This window comes from Canis aureus, chromosome 22 (genome assembly GCF_053574225.1).
Source record: "Canis aureus isolate CA01 chromosome 22, VMU_Caureus_v.1.0, whole genome shotgun sequence".
Taxonomy (NCBI): Eukaryota; Metazoa; Chordata; class Mammalia; order Carnivora; family Canidae; genus Canis; species Canis aureus.
Window position 1 is genome coordinate 1139451 of NC_135632.1, and position 16873 is coordinate 1156323.

At 44.6% G+C, this 16873-nt stretch overlaps 1 long non-coding RNA gene across 1 annotated transcript in view; it reads left to right on the forward strand.

The window, feature by feature from the left end:
- Positions 1–277: 277 nt before the first annotated feature.
- Positions 278–16873, forward strand: part of LOC144293633 (uncharacterized) — a 37607-nt gene continuing 21011 nt past the window's right edge. The window contains exon 1 of the long non-coding RNA XR_013360817.1: positions 278–669. This is a non-coding gene — a long non-coding RNA (uncharacterized LOC144293633). The remainder of the gene's footprint in view (positions 670–16873) is intronic.

The following is a 16873-nucleotide window of genomic DNA, read 5'->3' on the forward strand; positions in this document are numbered from 1 at the left end:
GCTACAAGCAGCACCCTTAGCTGCTGTCCCCGTGGTTCAGTATTTGACTCCAATATGCGTATTTTGGGGCCAGGGAGCAAGAATGCAATGCTTAGCCTACAACCACCCAAAGTGAGGTTCTTGGGCCTTCGCTTAGCCGGCCTCTGGGGACAGATCTAGGTGGCAGCCACCCGCGGGGACCCAGCCTACTCACCGAGGGGGCAGCTGCACACGTCCTGCCCTCCCAGGAAGGCCCCACCTGACCCTCCCCTCCGCTGGATCAGGGTTGCCACCGCGGACCGTAAGTACAGCAGAAGCAGCTCTTCTGAAATATCTGGACGTTGAAATGTTTCCTTGAGACGTTTGAGGTTGAACCACAGAGAAATACACGGATGTCCTCCCGCGGAGTGGGAGTTGGCCTGGGCGCCCAGCCGAGACCGGCTGCAGAGCCCCGCAGGCCCGCAGGCCTCGGGCAGCACACCCGGGGTTCCTGCGCTCGTGGGCCCGCGGGAAATCCACCCATTTTCTTATTTGCTAACTTGGAGCTGTGACCCGGGGAATACCTCAGAAAATGAGTATTTAGAGGTCGCGCCTCATCATGACTAAGTCAAATGAGGAAGTGCCCAGTACATCCTGGTGGCCGGGGAATATTTGTCGAATGAATGAATGAAGAAGTGAATTTGACTTTTGGTGAGTCGATGTGCTTCCAGTTCTTTGTTTCCCCTCATTTTGTCTTCTCACTTTTATTTTCCTAGTCGCCCATAGGCATTTCTTTCCTTTTTTCCCTTTAATATGGAGAAAGCTTTGTGAAGCAGTAAGAGCATCTCACTAGTAGGTGCACAAAAAGAGAAGTTAATGCCCAGTGAGAGAGGGCTCTAACCCATTCCTGGCTTAGTGAGGCTCCAATAACTCTCACCTACGAGTGTCTAAACCTGGGCTTCTATTTCTGGTAGTAAAGCCATGAAAAAGCCCGGTTTCCTAAATTCTGGAATTCTGTTAACGGAGTTTCTGTGAAACGATGGTTTCCTGGCACACGTTCTACATCCCACGTCGTGTGTTGTCTGTTGTTGCTGGACTTCCTGCTTGTCTCAGGTCCAACGACTGTCCCTTTGTGAGGCATAAACCCCCACCCTGTGGAAGGTTAACAGCCCCTGCCAGTGATGACCCTACGCTCAGTGACAAAACCACGTTATTACAATTTGGAAATCCATTGACTGGCACAGATACTAAGTTTAAAAATGGTGAGACCTTTTTTTTTTTTTGATGGAATATAAAGTTAGAATTAATTAATGGAAGTTTTCCCCGAAGTACTAAAAAATCTAGAAATTCCTACAATATAATAAAAGCAAATGGATGAGAAAGACAGTCATGCTGTTTAGGCCTGTGATACAATTATTTGACATTCAGAGGTTGTTAAGGGAATCATTTGAACATAGCACATTACTTATATTTATATGCTTAGAATGTTTTATTGTTGACATTTTCCAAAAGCATTATATTCCATTAATAAGCATGATACAAAAGATTTACTAATTCTCGAGTTATGACCTCATGACAGTCACTGGCTACTTTTAACCGCCTAGTAAATCAACAGGGAAACACGAATCGTTTAATGACATGAGTTTTGTAGTAAATTTGCAAACGCTAAGCTGCATGCCGGGTGATACCCGCAGCTGTGAGCGGGTTTGTGTCTCCTTAGACGGTGACTGTCGCTTTGTTGAGGAGGTTGCTATGTTTTGGGTAGAAGTACTTCGTTTTCAAGCTAGTAGCTTTTGTTTCCCGGTTGAAATTTCGAACCAACACTCGGGCTCAGGAAAGTCTCCTCCACCTGAGCAAACTGAACTTGAGGATCATTAAAGGAGGAAGAGAAGGCCGCGGGCCAGCCCTGAAGGTGCCTGCGCTGCGCTGGGGGAGGATGCGGGAGAGGTGTGTGCCCTGCGAGCCAAGCGCAGCGACAGGATGCAGGCCTGCTCCGGCCTCGGGGCGCTTCCCTCGGGGGTGCCCGCGCCCCCTGCCTGCCTGGCTGTGCCACCCCCGCCGGGGCCACCCTCTCCCTCCAGCCCGCACACCTGTGGCCGTGCAGAGCGCTCGCGTGCCCCCGAAGGCTTGCAGGTTCGTGCAAATTCTTGCCTTAGTTCCCGATGCTAAAGAGGGATCGATAAGCTGTTTTTGTTCCTGATTATGACACAGTTCATAGGCTGTGCATTCCGAGGTGAGAGGGGCTTTAGGGGATTATTTTGTCTAAACCCTGTCTCAAATGTAGGATCCCACTGTTAATACCATAAAAGATGCTTATCACCTGATTTTACCGCAGAAAGTTGAATTTATGGATGACGTGGTTCTGTGTTTTGCTGTAGCTGTTCCAGCAATAAACTTGTCTAGAAAAAGGCCGTCACCTACTAGGGATCAAGTTGTGTCAGTCGGGCTCGATGCTGAGCACAGGCTCTGCTTCAGGTTCTCGCTCTTCCTCTCCCCCCCCACCCCTCCGCACTCTCTCAAGTAAATAGATACATTGATTAATTAATAAAATAAATCTCAGACGGTCTCAAGGTGATCCTTCATCTTAGGGGTCAAGTCTAGCGTGTGCCGCGTACAACTTTGTATTCCAGGCCTATTCATTTATCTCTTTATGGAGAGAATGTAATTTATCATATAAATCCTGGAACGAAAGGTTTAGTCTTTCAAATTTAAGCTAAATGAAGCCTCTTGTAAAATGTGAAATTGAGAGAAAGAGGATTATTTTATGGACCAGAAGGAGAATGACAAGGGAAAGAAAGAAGAGTGTTCTAGTAGGAGCGAGGCTAATGCCACCTTATTTAAAGAGTTTCTCCTGGGTGTTAGCTGTGTCGTCAGAGGTACCTTCTGACAGCTTGTCACTTCTTTTGGGTGGGCCGAGGGGCCACAAGGAGGCTGTCAGGAGGACCCCACAGCGAACAAAGCAGAAGTAAAGGAGGGCAATGTCTGCATAAAAGGGCAAAAACATGGTATTTGCTTTGAATCTGCAAACTTAGGCCCACCCAAGTCTGATTTCAAATGTCACTTAAGGACGTACACAATTATGTGCATATTTTAAAAATTAGATTCTGGGTTTTATAGACGTGTTACTTCACTGACTGTAACAAAAGGAGAGCTTTTTCAAGGCTTTTATTCTAATAAGATTTTGGAAGCCAAACTATTGCTAGTCTATGTTATCATGGTGGTGCGAGATAAAAAAAGTAGATTACAAAGCCTAAAGAAAACATTTCTAGAACCACCAAGCAAGCTGCACCCTGATTACATGCACTGAATATTGTTCTTGGCAAGAAAAAAAAAAAAAAAAGAAAAGGAAAGAAAGAAAGAAAGAAAACAATGAATAAACATTTATAAGTTTCCTCTTCCTCTTTTTTTTGAGCATATGAAACACTGATCTGGTTCTAAATACAGATCTCTCCAAAAAGGCATCCTCGAGGTACTAACACTTGCCCCCATGCCTCCTCTCCATTTGTTTCCCCTATTCTCTCCCCCCGGGGCTTGACCAACTGCGACAGTCTCTGGCTCATCCTCCCCGTGTTTCTTTTTAAACAAAGGAGGGGACACATGTTAATTTTCTTATTTCCCCTTGATTTTTATAAAAGGTGTCATATCGTAGGGACTCTCACAATATATCCTAGAAGAATCCACCACCTCAGGTTATAGAGCTTTTCCTCATTCTTTTTAGTGCTCCCACGTGTGGACGGACCTAGGCGGGTTGACTCTGTCTTTCTCCCACGTGTGCACCGTTAGGTTGCTTTTGAGTGAAAGTTATTTAGTTTTTTATTTAGTTTCTCCTTTGGATTTTGAATTTGGCAGTGGATTTGAGCAGAACGTAAAAATAGATCCTGTCCTTCAAACCTGGTGACGCAACACATGTCATGAGCGATTTCACTTTTGTCCTCGTCTTACTTTGCTGAAGATTCCATCATAGAGCTATTGTTACGTTTCTCTTGCTTTTTAGGAGCTGTTGTGACTCCTGTGGGGATATCTGGCTGTTAGTGTGCTGGAACCTGCAGACTGGAGGAGGAGGAGGGGGAGGAGGAGGAGGGAGGAGGGGGAGGAGGTCTTGGTGATCGTTGTGAGAATCCACACAGACTAAATTTATGTGATATTGTGTTTGTAAACCAACGCCCAGCTGGCTGCCTGGAGTTCGAGTTGACTGTTTTCATTTCAGGTATTTTTCACATATGGAAAATGCAGCTTTCCTTTGGTCTGAAAAAATGTTAGGCTTGTTTATGGGGACAGTTGCCAGCCTGTTATTTCAGAACCTTTAGGGATGAGCAGAACGGAGTAGAAATTCCACGTACAATTCACCTTATGAAATAGTTAACTTAGCAGCAGGGCTGTCGCTACGCGCATCTCCCAACTGTAAAGCTACCGGGTAGGCAAAGACGGAGATGGCCCTTCTCAGGTTCGTATTGGGTCTTCAGACTAAATATTAATTAATATTTGTGTGAAGATATCTAAAGTATTTAGATATTTAAATATCTAAATATTTAAAGAAAAAATATGCGTTGCTATTTGAATATAACTAAGTCACGCCACAGGGGCACCGGGGTGGCGCAGGTGGCTGAGCAGCCGACTCTTGATTTCGGATCAGGTCGTGATCTCAGGGGCCTGGGATGGAGCTCCTCGCTGGGCCCTCTGCTCAGTGGGGAGTCGCTTGAGGATTCTCCCTCTCTCCATCCCTCTGCCCCTCCCCCTGCTTGTTCTCTCTCCCTCTTTAAAATAAATCAATAAATCTTTAAAAAAAAAAGTCATGCCACAGAGAGGGAAACCAATACACAATGTAAGCAATGAAAAAGAAACTGTAAATTTGAAGATTGTGATGCACCAGGAAGTATGTCCAACAAGAAGGGTGCTGTCAGGATGAATGCAGGTGGTGAGGAAGATCCTCCTGAAGCACAGAAAATGCGGGGTCTTCGGTCTGAGCCAGAGGGCTGCCTACATGCGGGCTGTGGGGAAGGTCTGTTTTCTGCAGAGACAGAAACAATTCATGAGGATTACGGTGTTTGTGACTTACTATGAAAGGTTTTGCTGCAATATGCATTCTGATTTTACCAGTTAGCCTCCATGGAGCCTGGCATGCAGTCAAAAGGGGGTCCTTGGTTGTGTTTTTGAGTATCTGCTCCCTGCGAAGGTATAAAATTGTCATTTTCTTGTGCGCTGATGAAGCAGGGTTCTGGAAATTGGAAACTGAGGGCCAGTTCCTGATGACACAACCACCTCCTCCCCCCACAAAAGCCAAGTTAGTTTGCATACTTTTGTTACCAATACATAATACATTGAAGTTAGAATGTGAAGCCCCCAATGAGATTAAATTCATCAACTTATTTTCTTTAAACCTCAGTGTTTTGGTGTCTCCAAACAAGGCGCTTTCCATTTAATTTTTTTAATTTATTTTTAACTTCTATGGTAAAAATTTCCAACCACATATAAAAGTAGAGAGAATCGTATGATGGAATGAATCTGAAAGGCTCATTAACTCCGTTTCAATAATTATCCAATATTTGGCCAGTCTTTTTTCACCTGTTTCCCCATAACCAGGCCCCACAACTTTCTGTTTGATTCTGATATTTTAAAACAAATCCCAGACATTATATCATTTAATGTGTAAACACTTCAGTGTCACTAATAGCGAGGATTCCTCCTCACACTTAGCACCATTGCTACATCTAACAGAATAGCCATCATCTACTACCAATTTCACACTTAAGTTTTACCATTTGTCCCAAAAAGTTCCTGCTGTTGTTGCTTTGTTTGAATCAAGACAAAAAAAAAAAGGCTCATAGGTGCCCCTAAAAACAGAGACTTAAATAGATATTTGTATACTCATGTCCATAGAGTACTATTCCCGATTCCAAAAGGTAGAAACAACCCAAGATTCCATAGACAGATGAGGAGAGAAAACAAAATGTGGCATGCACATACAACGGAATGTTATTTAATCTTAAAAAGGGAGCAGGGGCACCTGGGTGGCTCAGTGGTTGAGAGCCTCTGCCTCCGGCTCAGATCGTGATCCCGAGATCCTGGGTTCGAGTCCCATGTCGAGTCCCCACAGGGAGCCTGCTTCTCCCTCTGCCTGTGTCTCTGCCTCTCTCTGTGTCTCATGAATAAACAAATAAGATCTTTAAAAAAAAAAGGGAGGAGATTCTGACATAGGCTCCAGCATGGATGAGCTTTGAGGACATTATGCTAGGTGGTATAAGTCAGCTACAAAAGGACAAATACTATATGACTCCGGTTCCAGAGGTCCCTAGCATTGCCAAATTCACAGAGTCAGAAAGCAGAATAATGGTTACCAGGGGGCTGGGGGAGGTGGAACGGGGAGGTATTGTTTAAGGAGTACAGGGTTTCAGTTTGGATGATGAAAAAGTCCTACAGATGGACAATGGTGATAGTTGCAACACAATATGGATGTATTAATGCCACTGAACTGTGTACTTAAAAATGGTAAAAAATGGCTCTGTTTATGTCTATATTATCACAGTAAAAAGTTAGCTTCAATCATTTTTCAGTTTCCACTTTTAGAGATTTTTCCCCCCCTTTTTGATTTTTTTCATTATAAAACAATTGCATATTCCAAAGTGAAAGTTATCAAGCAAGTTTCTTTCATAATAACCAAGACATACCTCTTGCTCTCACGCCAGTCTCCACCCTGTTCCTTTGATTGCCATAGAAATAAGCATTATATTATAATTCATTGTTTTTGGTTTGTTCTACTATTGTTTCTTTTTGAAAATATATGGAAATAGCTACCTGTATAGATATTTGTGACTTTTTTTAGTGTAAAAATGGCAATACTCTGCAAACACTGCTCTGGACTTTGTGTTTTTCACACAAGGCCACTGAAAAACTAAGATTAGAGAAACTAGAATTACAAGTCACAAGGGAAGGCTTGGCTTCTCTGAGACAATCGTGGGAAAGGACTTATTTCTTCTGGAAATTTAAATACTCATCTTAGAAGCTTCAGTGAGGAGAACCCTGGGTGGCTCAGTGGTTAGCACCTGCCTTGGGCTCAGGGCGTGGTCCTGGAGTCCTGGGATCGAGTCCCGCATCGGGCTCCCTGCATGGAGCCTGCTTCTCCCTCTGCTTGTGTCTCTGCCTCTCTCTCTCTCTCTCTCTCTCTGTGTGTTTCTCATGAATAAATAAATGAAAGCTTTTTTTTTTTTAAAAAGAGGTATTTTAAAAGAAAAAAGAAGCTTCAGTGAAATCAGAGCACAAAAATAGGCCTTTAAGATCATATCCATGGAAATTTATATAGATCTTAATTAGTCTTTTTTAATTGTTTCATAGTACCCTTGTATGGAGACAGAAAACGGGGGAAAGGAAAGGAAACTATGTATTGAGTGCTAGTTATTAGCTGTTGTTCTGTGAATATTCATGTGTTTATTTTATGTAATCTTTATGAAAAGCTCTTTGATGTAATATTACTCCTATTTCATAGATGAAGAAATAGCTTGGAGAGATTGGAAAACTTGTCAAAGTTCCCTTAATAAGAAAATGGAGTAGGGACTTGAACTTGGGGTCTGAATTAACTCGATAACGTATAGCCGTCGCTCTCCGCAGCTGGAGCCAGGCAAATCTTGGTTTAGAGGGTAATGGGAGCAGGCCGCAGCCCGGAGACTCCGTTGGCGTCGGTAGAAACCTGCGCGCCGAGGGAATGCAGCACCTAGGTCACGGCACTAGGAGGCTGCCTCCAGGTCTTGGAGGGTTTGTCGTCAGAGAAGTCTGTTGACAGGTAGCAAGGACTACTGTCCTGGGCTTAGACCCGGGTGCTGTTTTGGTGCTGGGAAGGAGACTGGCGGGGACAACGGGCCCAGACGGCAGCTCAGCCTATTTGTTAGAGCCAAGGTCATCTCAGAGTGCAGTGAGCCACGACGGCGGAAAGCTGAGTCCTCCCCCTTGGCCTGGACTGGAGCCGCTCACGTCACTTCCACGCGGGGTCAGTGGCAGCCTGAGGGGCCGGTGGATAGAGGAGAGATGGACAGGCTGGGCCCTGGCACCCAGTAAGGATCCTGCTGACTCTGACAGGTACCCGGCACCAGTGTTCTCCGGCTCTTCAAACCTGGAGTCCGAATCTAGTGCCCCGGGTTTAGAGTAGACACTGGCTAGCTCTCCAGGGATACAGGAAGGGCTACTGTGATTATATTAGGGTTCTTCAGAGAATCAGAGCCAATGGAATATGTGGCCAGACAGACAGACAGACAGACAGATATTTATTAAAAGGATTTGGCTCACACAATGATGGAGGCTGTCAATCCAGAATCTGCAGGGCGTGCTGGCGGCCTGGAGACCCGGGAGAGCCGATGTTCCCGTGTGAGTCTGCTCCCGGAGAGCCAGGAGGAGCTGATGGGCAGACCAGGTCCAAAGCTGGTCTCCTGGAGAATTCTCTCTTGCTTGGGGCTGCTTGGGCTTTTTCTTCAATTCAGGCCTCGAGCTGCATGAGGCCCACCTACACGATGGGCGCAACTTGCCGTCCTCAAAGTCCAGCCATTTATTTATTTATTTAACAATTCGATAAAAAGATTTATTTATTTATTTATTTATTTATTTATTTATGATAGATGTAGAGAGAGAAAGAGGCAGAGACACAGGAGGAGGGAGAAGCAGGCTCCACACCAGGAGCCCGACGCAGAACTCGTTCCCGGGACTCCAGGATCGCGTCCTGAGTCGAAGGCAGGCACCAAACCGCTGAGCCACCCAGGGATCCCCAAGTCCACCCATTTAAACATTAATTTCATCTAAAACATGCTCAACAGAAACACCCAGAATAACGTTTGACCCAATATCCGGGCATCTCGTGGTCTAGCCAAGTTGACATATAAAACCAAGCATCGCAGTGATCTTGGTAAAGTGGATTCATTCCATCAGGCAGGATAAAATGAAAAAAGGGTTTAAAATCAATGAGGAGATGCTGATCCCCAAATCATAATCCCAGAATGTTGGCGCTGAAGGGACACTGGAGATGATTTATTTTAGCTGTTTATTTGCAGATGAGAAAACAAAGGCCCAGGGTGATTAGACGGATTTTGCCCAAGATCCCACACTCATTCATTAAATTAAGTAAAGAAAAGAAATACTGATTGAGCCTCTTCCGTGTGTCAGGGGCGGTGCTAGGCGCTGGTCGGACAGTGGTGACCAAGACAGACACTGTCCCGCCTTTACAGAGGGTTTTTGATGAAAGGTCACTTACGCTGAGGTTTTGGGGTGGGTAGGAGTCAATCAGGGGTCACAGATCAGGGACGAGATGAGGGAATCACTTTTCACACATAAGGACCTGAGTGGGCAGGAGTCGAGTAACTTTGAAGAGCCGAGAGAAGTTCAGAATAAATTGAAAGAGGCAGTTAAAAGACTTGAAGACGCTGTTTACATTGCACTTTCCCCTAAAGATGGTCATTTTTCCCCCACAGCTATTTCTTTTTTTTTTTCCTTTTTTCTTTTTTTGCTATTTCTTTTTCAAAGTGCTTAGCAGTCTGAGCAGACCCGGTCTCCTGGCCCAGGACAGCAGGTGTCACCACGCCATCCGGTGACTCGGGGAGCTAAGGCATCCAACACCCCAATACCTGGCCCAGGGCCACGGAAAAATTAAGATTAGGGAAACTGGGATCGAAAGTCACAAGGGAAGGCTTGGCTTCTCCGAGGCCATCGTGGGAAAGGAACTTGCTCCTGGAAATGTAACTAGTCCCCTCCGAAGCGTCAGAGTCAGAGTGGGAATCAGGCCTTCTCCCGGCCCCAGCCGCGGTGGTTCAGGGGTGGCTGTGACGCTGATCCCTGGACCGCGTGCGGCTCGGCAGGAGTCCCAGGGCTGAGTGCCTGTCGCCCTCGCAGTGGCCCTCGGTGACCTGCCGGGCCCGAGCGTGGGCTGGGGCCGCCCTGTGGCCCCAGGTGCCCCGATGGGCTCCGCCACCGGCAAACGGGCTGCACTGGGTGATTCACCGGGACGGAGGCTCCGCTGCAGGTGTCTGGTTCCCCGCCCGTCCCTCCGACTCTCATTTACCTGTGGGTTCTCTGAATGTGTTGAAAACATTTAACTTTTATAATTCTTTAATTTTTAATAGTCCTGTGATCGTCGCTTAATTACGCTTTAAGAGAGCCTACGGAAGAGAGCGAGCCCGGGGCTTACTGGCAGGCGCTCGGGTCTTCAGCACGTCTGACGAGCCAGAGACATAAAGACACGGGAAGACGTTGACGTCTTCTGGAAGATGAACCACATGTAATGGGCTTGGGCTTTGCTCGTGCTGGGAAAAGGGATGATTTTTCAAAACCACAAGATGTTCAGATGTCATTCAAATGTGCCCGTTACAGCTAATGCGTGTCTGTGATCGCTCTGAGCCACTTTTCAGTTTTCACCAATTCATTTTCGAATATGGGGTGGGAAGCTCTGCCCATCCTGTTGGTGTGAGTGGAAGGACGGTAGGCCTCGGGGAAGCAGAGACCTTGGTTCGGGTCCCGGCACGAGAGTCTCCTGGACATACGATCGTCCACGCGTCACTTAACCTCTCTGATCTCAGTTTCTTTATAAGCTTAGTGGGGATAACATTTTTCTCCCCGGAGTTTTCTTGTGGGTTAAATGTAATGTGAAAGCCCCTGACACGACCCCACCCCTCCTTGCCAGTTCTTCTAATACTTTCCCTGGAAGTTTTCTCACTCAAGTCTCAAGCCTGAGAGTAGCTAAAATGTATAAAAATGTGGTGATTTGTTCACTTCTTATAATTATATTTAAGCATCGCATTTTATTTTTTTTAGGACTTAGAAAACGACACAGGAATTATTAAAGCAAGGCATCTATATCATCTTTTCAGTGTTTTGAAATGATTTCATGTTTCACATTAAAGGCAATTTGGAGGGCAGCAAATAGGCCACAATTAGAGAAAATTGAAGTGGATCATAACTTATTTAATATTCCTTTTTAGGCTAAGAGTCAAGTACAAGTGAGTTCTCGTGTATTTTTATCCAAACCACATTCAGAACTCGACTCGTATCTTCCTGCTAACTTCTATTATCTGTACTTGATATTCACATCCACAAACCCTTCTCTTGCTCTTTTTCCAAGTGAAACTAATTCAGAATCTTAAGGGGTGTCCTTGTTGAAACTGCAGAGCAACGATTTCCAACGTGGAGTGAACGGTTCAGATGGCTTATTGACATACGTAAGAGAAGAACTGAAATGCAATGGTAATGATAAGAGAAGGATTCCTTATATGTTTCAGAACTTCGTGTTACTCAAGATGTACTCATATATTATTTAATTGCTCCTTACAATGACTCCGAGAGGTTCTTCCACAGTAAAAAAAAAAAAAAAAAGTAAAGGGTGAAAGCCACCAAGCTTGTATAATTCTGATTCCCAAACCAGGCAAGATAATGCAAGAAAAGAAAATTGTAACCCCTTCCATCTATGAATATAGATGTAGAGATCCTAAATAATGATTTTAAATTATTTTTTACTTTCTCACTGAAGCACAACTTATAGAGACGTATATAATCTTAAGTGCACAGCTCGATGAATTTTTATATCCGTGGACACCAGTGTAGCCCCAGATCAGGATATGAAACAGTTCTAGAACCCATCAGTTACCTCGTACAATCTTAGTTAATACAAATGGAACCATAGTATATATATTTTTTTGTTTCTAGCCTCTTCTGCTCCACATTAGGTCTATGAGATTCATGCATGTTGTTGTCTATGCAGTCGTTTTTCTCATCGCTCTGTATTTTTCCATTGTATGGTGGTACCACCATTTATTCATTCTACTTCAGTGTGTATTTGGGTTATTTTAAGTTTTGGGCTCTTATGGACAAAGCATCTATGAATATTCTTCTAAATATGTTTTATAAGTATTCATTTATTTGGGGGTGTGAACCCATAAATGGAGCTGCTGAGTCATTGCGCAGACAATTTCCTAAAGTAGTTCAACCAATTTACACTCCCCACTATTGTATGAGAGTGTATACAGTTGCCCCACATCCTCCTCTCACAATATCTTGGAATTGTCAGTCCTTTTAGTTTTAGTAATTATGGTGGAGTAATAGTGTCTCATTTTGACTTTATTCTGCTTTTCCCCAATGATTAATGATGGTTAATATAGTTGAACTTCTTTTATATGCTCATTAGCTGTTTGGATATTCTCTTTTATGAAGTGCTTGTTCAAATCTTTGCACATTTAAGAAATTGAGTTGTCTTTTTCGCATTGATTTGTAGGAGTATTTTTGTTGGGGGGATACCTATCCTTTATTGGATATATGGATTGGGAATATATTTTCCCAGTCTACGATTTGCCCTTTTACTCTCTTAATGGTGTCTTTTGATGAACAGAAGTTCTTAATTATAATGAAGTCCAATTTATCAATCTTTTCTTTTATGATTAGTGCTTGTGGGTATTGTTGGGGAGATCTTTTCCTACTCCAGAGTAATGAAGATATTCTTTTATATTATCTTTTAAAAGTTTTATTGTTTTATCTCTCACATTTAGGTTCTATGATCCATCTTAATTTTTTTGCGTGTGTGAGGTAGAGGTTAAGGTTTACCTTTTCCAAGTGGATATTTAACTGACTCCTCACCGTCTACTGAAAAGACTATTCTTTTCCTGCTGAAATTCAACGGTGCCTCTGTTTGTAAGTCAGGTAACTGTATATGTGTGGGTTTGTTTCTGGACCCTGTTCTGTTTTGGCCAAGACATTTATCTTTGCACCGTCTTTTACTTTTTTCATTGTTTTAGCTTTACAAAATCTCACGATACATGATAGTACAAGCCCTCCAGTTTCTTCAAGATTGCTTGGTTATTTTAGGTCCTTTGTATTTTCACATAAAGTTTAGAATCAGCTTCTCAATTTCTTTTTTTTTTTTTTTAATTTTTTTTTTTATTTATGATAGTCACACAGAGAGAGAGAGAGAGAGGCAGAGACACAGGCAGAGGGAGAAGCAGGCTCCATGCACCGGGAGCCTGACGTGGGATTCGATCCCGGGTCTCCAGGATCGCGCCCTGGGCCAAAGGCAGGCGCCAAACCGCTGCGCCACCCAGGGATCCCAGCTTCTCAATTTCTAAAAAAAAACCAACCAAACAAACAAAACAACAACAACAAAAAATGCCTTCCTGGCATTTTGATTGAGATTGCATTACATTCTATGACAAGTTAGGGAGAATTGACATCTCACCATTTTCTTTCTTTTTCTTTAGTATTTTTTAAATTAAATTTTTTTTTTAGTAATCTCTACACCCATGTGGGGCTTGAACTCACAACCCTGAGATCAAGAGTCCAATACTCCTCTGACTGAGCCAACCAGGTGCCCCTCACAATTTTCTTTAAGTAGAAAAGTGTTTTGATAAAGTCTAACCCCTATTCACGATAATATATTTTTTTAAACAAAGGAGAGAAACATATGGAAGCATAAATGTCTAGGACTATAGAAGTTAACCTTAAAAATGAAGTACGGAGGAGACTTTTTCCCAGCCAGATGTTAAAGCATACTACAAAGCCGTAATAATAAATAAGGTATGGTATCGATCTAAGAGTAGACAGATCAACTACTGGAACGGAAGAGGCAGCACAAAGACCAAGTGCAATAGGAAAAGGGGCAAAAGATATGAGCAAACATTTTATAGAAGAGGAAACCCCAAAAGGCTTACAAGGATTACATACAAGTGATGCTCAAGGTCCCCGTCAGGCACGTGCACTCCGCGGGCCGGCCGTGGGGTCCTGCACACCCGGTGCAGAGCGCTTCCCCCAGAACAGCGGGGAGCAGCGTGTTAGTCCCTCGTGGGGGGCCGGGAAGTAGCCCCGTGTGCTGCAAAGTGGAGAAGCGAAGTGTAGTGAGCGCACACCCTGAAGTATTATACATCAGTTTTAAAAAAGATTTTATTTATTTATTCGTGAGAGACGCAGAGACAGAGAGAGAGAGGCAGAGACGCAGGCAGAGGGAGCAGCAGGCTCCGTGCAGGGAGCCCGACGTGGGACTCGATCCCGGGTCTCCAGGATCACGCCCTGGGCCGAAGGCAGATGCCAAACCACTGAGCCACCAGGGATCCCCTGTACATCACTTAAAACCACTTTTAAATGTGCACGTAGCAGAGCGGATGCCGCTTCAAGAGGTGCGGCTTCGTGAGAAGAGTTTGGAATGAAAGAAAGCAGCACAGGTAACCAGGTGAGGCACCGCATTTCGCATTCTGCACCCAGGACAGGAATATATTCGACAAGAACGTGCCACGAAGGAGATGCACTCTGGATGCGTTAAGATGGTTGCTCATGAGGGGGTTTGGGGCTGGGATATGGGGCTTAAAGGGAAAAGCTAAACAAGCTGGGAACGCCATGCACACAGATATGGGGCGCACCCAGCCAAAGTCTTGGGTTCACTCAGCCAACCGGACAAGCCTCCTACGTACCTGAGGGTGAGGACGGCTCTGTGGGCACAAAGGTGACTCGGACATTATCAGCCATTGGGGGAAATAAACAGATACACTCACTATAAGATGCAAGTCCCCTGGATATCACGAGAGCCCCAGCGAGGGATGCTCTCTATCCCGACAGCGCTCCTTCTCCTGAACAGAATCTGGAGGGACAAGTGGGAGGTAGTCCGGCTAAGACCAAAGGGAAGGGTGTCTTGAGAAAGAATTATTATTCGCCCCCTTTTTATTTTTGAAAAATCTTAACGAAAAGAAAAACCCTAAGAACTAAAAAAGACAACAAACCAGCAAAACTCTCAGAAAGTACCAAGAGTAATATGATAAATATGCTTATACGCATGACCTAAAATGGACAATTGTAGCATATTTGCTTCATCATTAAAAGTATTTATTTTATTTTATTTTAAAGATGTTATTTATTCATAAGAGACAGAGAGAGAGAGAGAGAGAGAGGCAGAGACACAGGCGGAGGGAGAAGCAGGCTCCATGCAGGGAGCCCGACGCGGGACTCGATCCCGGGACCCCAGGATCACACCCTGAGCCGGAGGCAGACCCTCAACTACTGAGCCCCCCGGGCGCCCCAGAAAGTAGAATTTCCTTTCATCCCAATTCCTACATCTGTCGCCTTCCTCCTTCCCTGTTTAGTGTGGATCCTTTCAGTCTATTTCAAAATAGTCTGAAAAAAAGCTTTTAATACGCTTACACTTCTTTAAGAGGAATCTACTGCAATACTGTCTACCAGAAATATAATGCACTTCACATGTATAATTTAACATTTTCCAGCAGTCACGTTTACAAAGCAAAACGTACACATGCACCACAGTAGAGCATGTTCCGTGATGACAGACTGAAATGTAATACCGTCAAACATCAAGGTTGTGTTTAATGGAAATAGCATTTCACATCATTTTGGTTATTAAAATTTAAATTCATTAAAATAAATAAAATGAGACAATTCAGTTTCTTCGTCACACTGGCTGCATTTCAAACGCTTAGTAGCCACTTGCCCTTACTGGGCAGCACGACTCCATAGGTGTTGCTTGTATATCTTCTGAATTTACATAAACTGAACACTCTATTTACCTTTTTGCAATTTGCTTTTTGCATTTAACGTTATGTTTTGGGATATGTTCACGTAGGTGCCATGTGGACCCCGTGTACTCTTCTGAACAGTTGTGTAGTATTCCATCAGAGATGGACTCAAATACCACAGCTTACTGTACTATACAATCACCAAATATTTTTTTATTTAAGCAATCCCATTTTATGGATATTTCGATGATTTATAGTTCTTGCTATTATAAATGATGCTGCAGTAAATTTCTAGTCTGCACCTCTTTGGTTGTAATACATAGAATTCCTGGGCCATAAACCATACTATAAACCATACTAATTTTTTTAAAGAATTGGTTTATTTATTTGAGAGCGAGAGCACAAGCAGGGGAGCAGTAGGGAGAGGCAGAAGGAGAAGCAGGCTCCCCACTGAGCAGGGAGCCCCATGTGGAAATCGATCCCAGGACCCTGGGGTCACGACCTGAGCTGAAGGCAGACGCTTAACCGACTGAGCCACCCGGGCACCCCAACTTTGGATTTTATAATCCATTTCATGCTGGTATGGGAATTCCAATCCCTTCACGCCCTTAGGTGACATATATTGTCACACTTAAGAGCAATGGAGACGATGGTCTTCGTTTTAATTTTTTTGGCTGGATAATTTAATCAGCTAGCTCAGAAAGACAACGGATGTCACGGTTTTGTTTCTTTTTTTTTGTTTTTTTTTTTTTTGTGTAAATACCATATACTGAACATATCAACCTAACCTGAAAAATATGCTATTTTAAATGACTCCAAGAGAAACAGGGAAATGGATAACAATGAATCCACCAAAATTCTTACTTTTAAAAGCACAGGGTGAGCACAGGAAAGGTGCCTTATTCATTTATATGATTATCTGGTCGCATGTCATCAGAAAGGACATGAGAAGGGCGAATGGTCTTGTCTTCTAAGGGATGGACCCAACGACTAGTTTATGGTCAATAAGTAGGTGTAGAAAAGAAGAGAAGAGATACGCGTGCCTGGAGAACACGTGATCACGACGAATTCACGCCCTGTTAGCGTGTCGGTAGTCGGCCTTCAGGCCTCTTGTTCCGCGGCCCAACATGCCCGGAGCGTGGCCGGCAAGGCCCTGCCCGCGGCCCTTCCCTCCGTCGCTCCAGGCCCGCGCGGCCCTCTCCTCCCGCCCAGCCCGGCGTCCTGTGGGCAAAGCAAGTCCCAGGCCCGCAGCCTTGCCCGGCTGTGCTCCCCACGGAATTCCCCCGGGGCGTGCTCACCCCTGCGGCCTCCTGACGGCTTGGCCTGCGTCTCCTGCCCTCGGTCAGGCTCCGAGGCCCAGGCCCCTTGGTTTTGCCCTCCTCCCCCCGAGCTCCCGCCGCCTACGGTGCCTCTTGCCCACCCCACTCTCTCTTCTTAGAGCCTTTGGC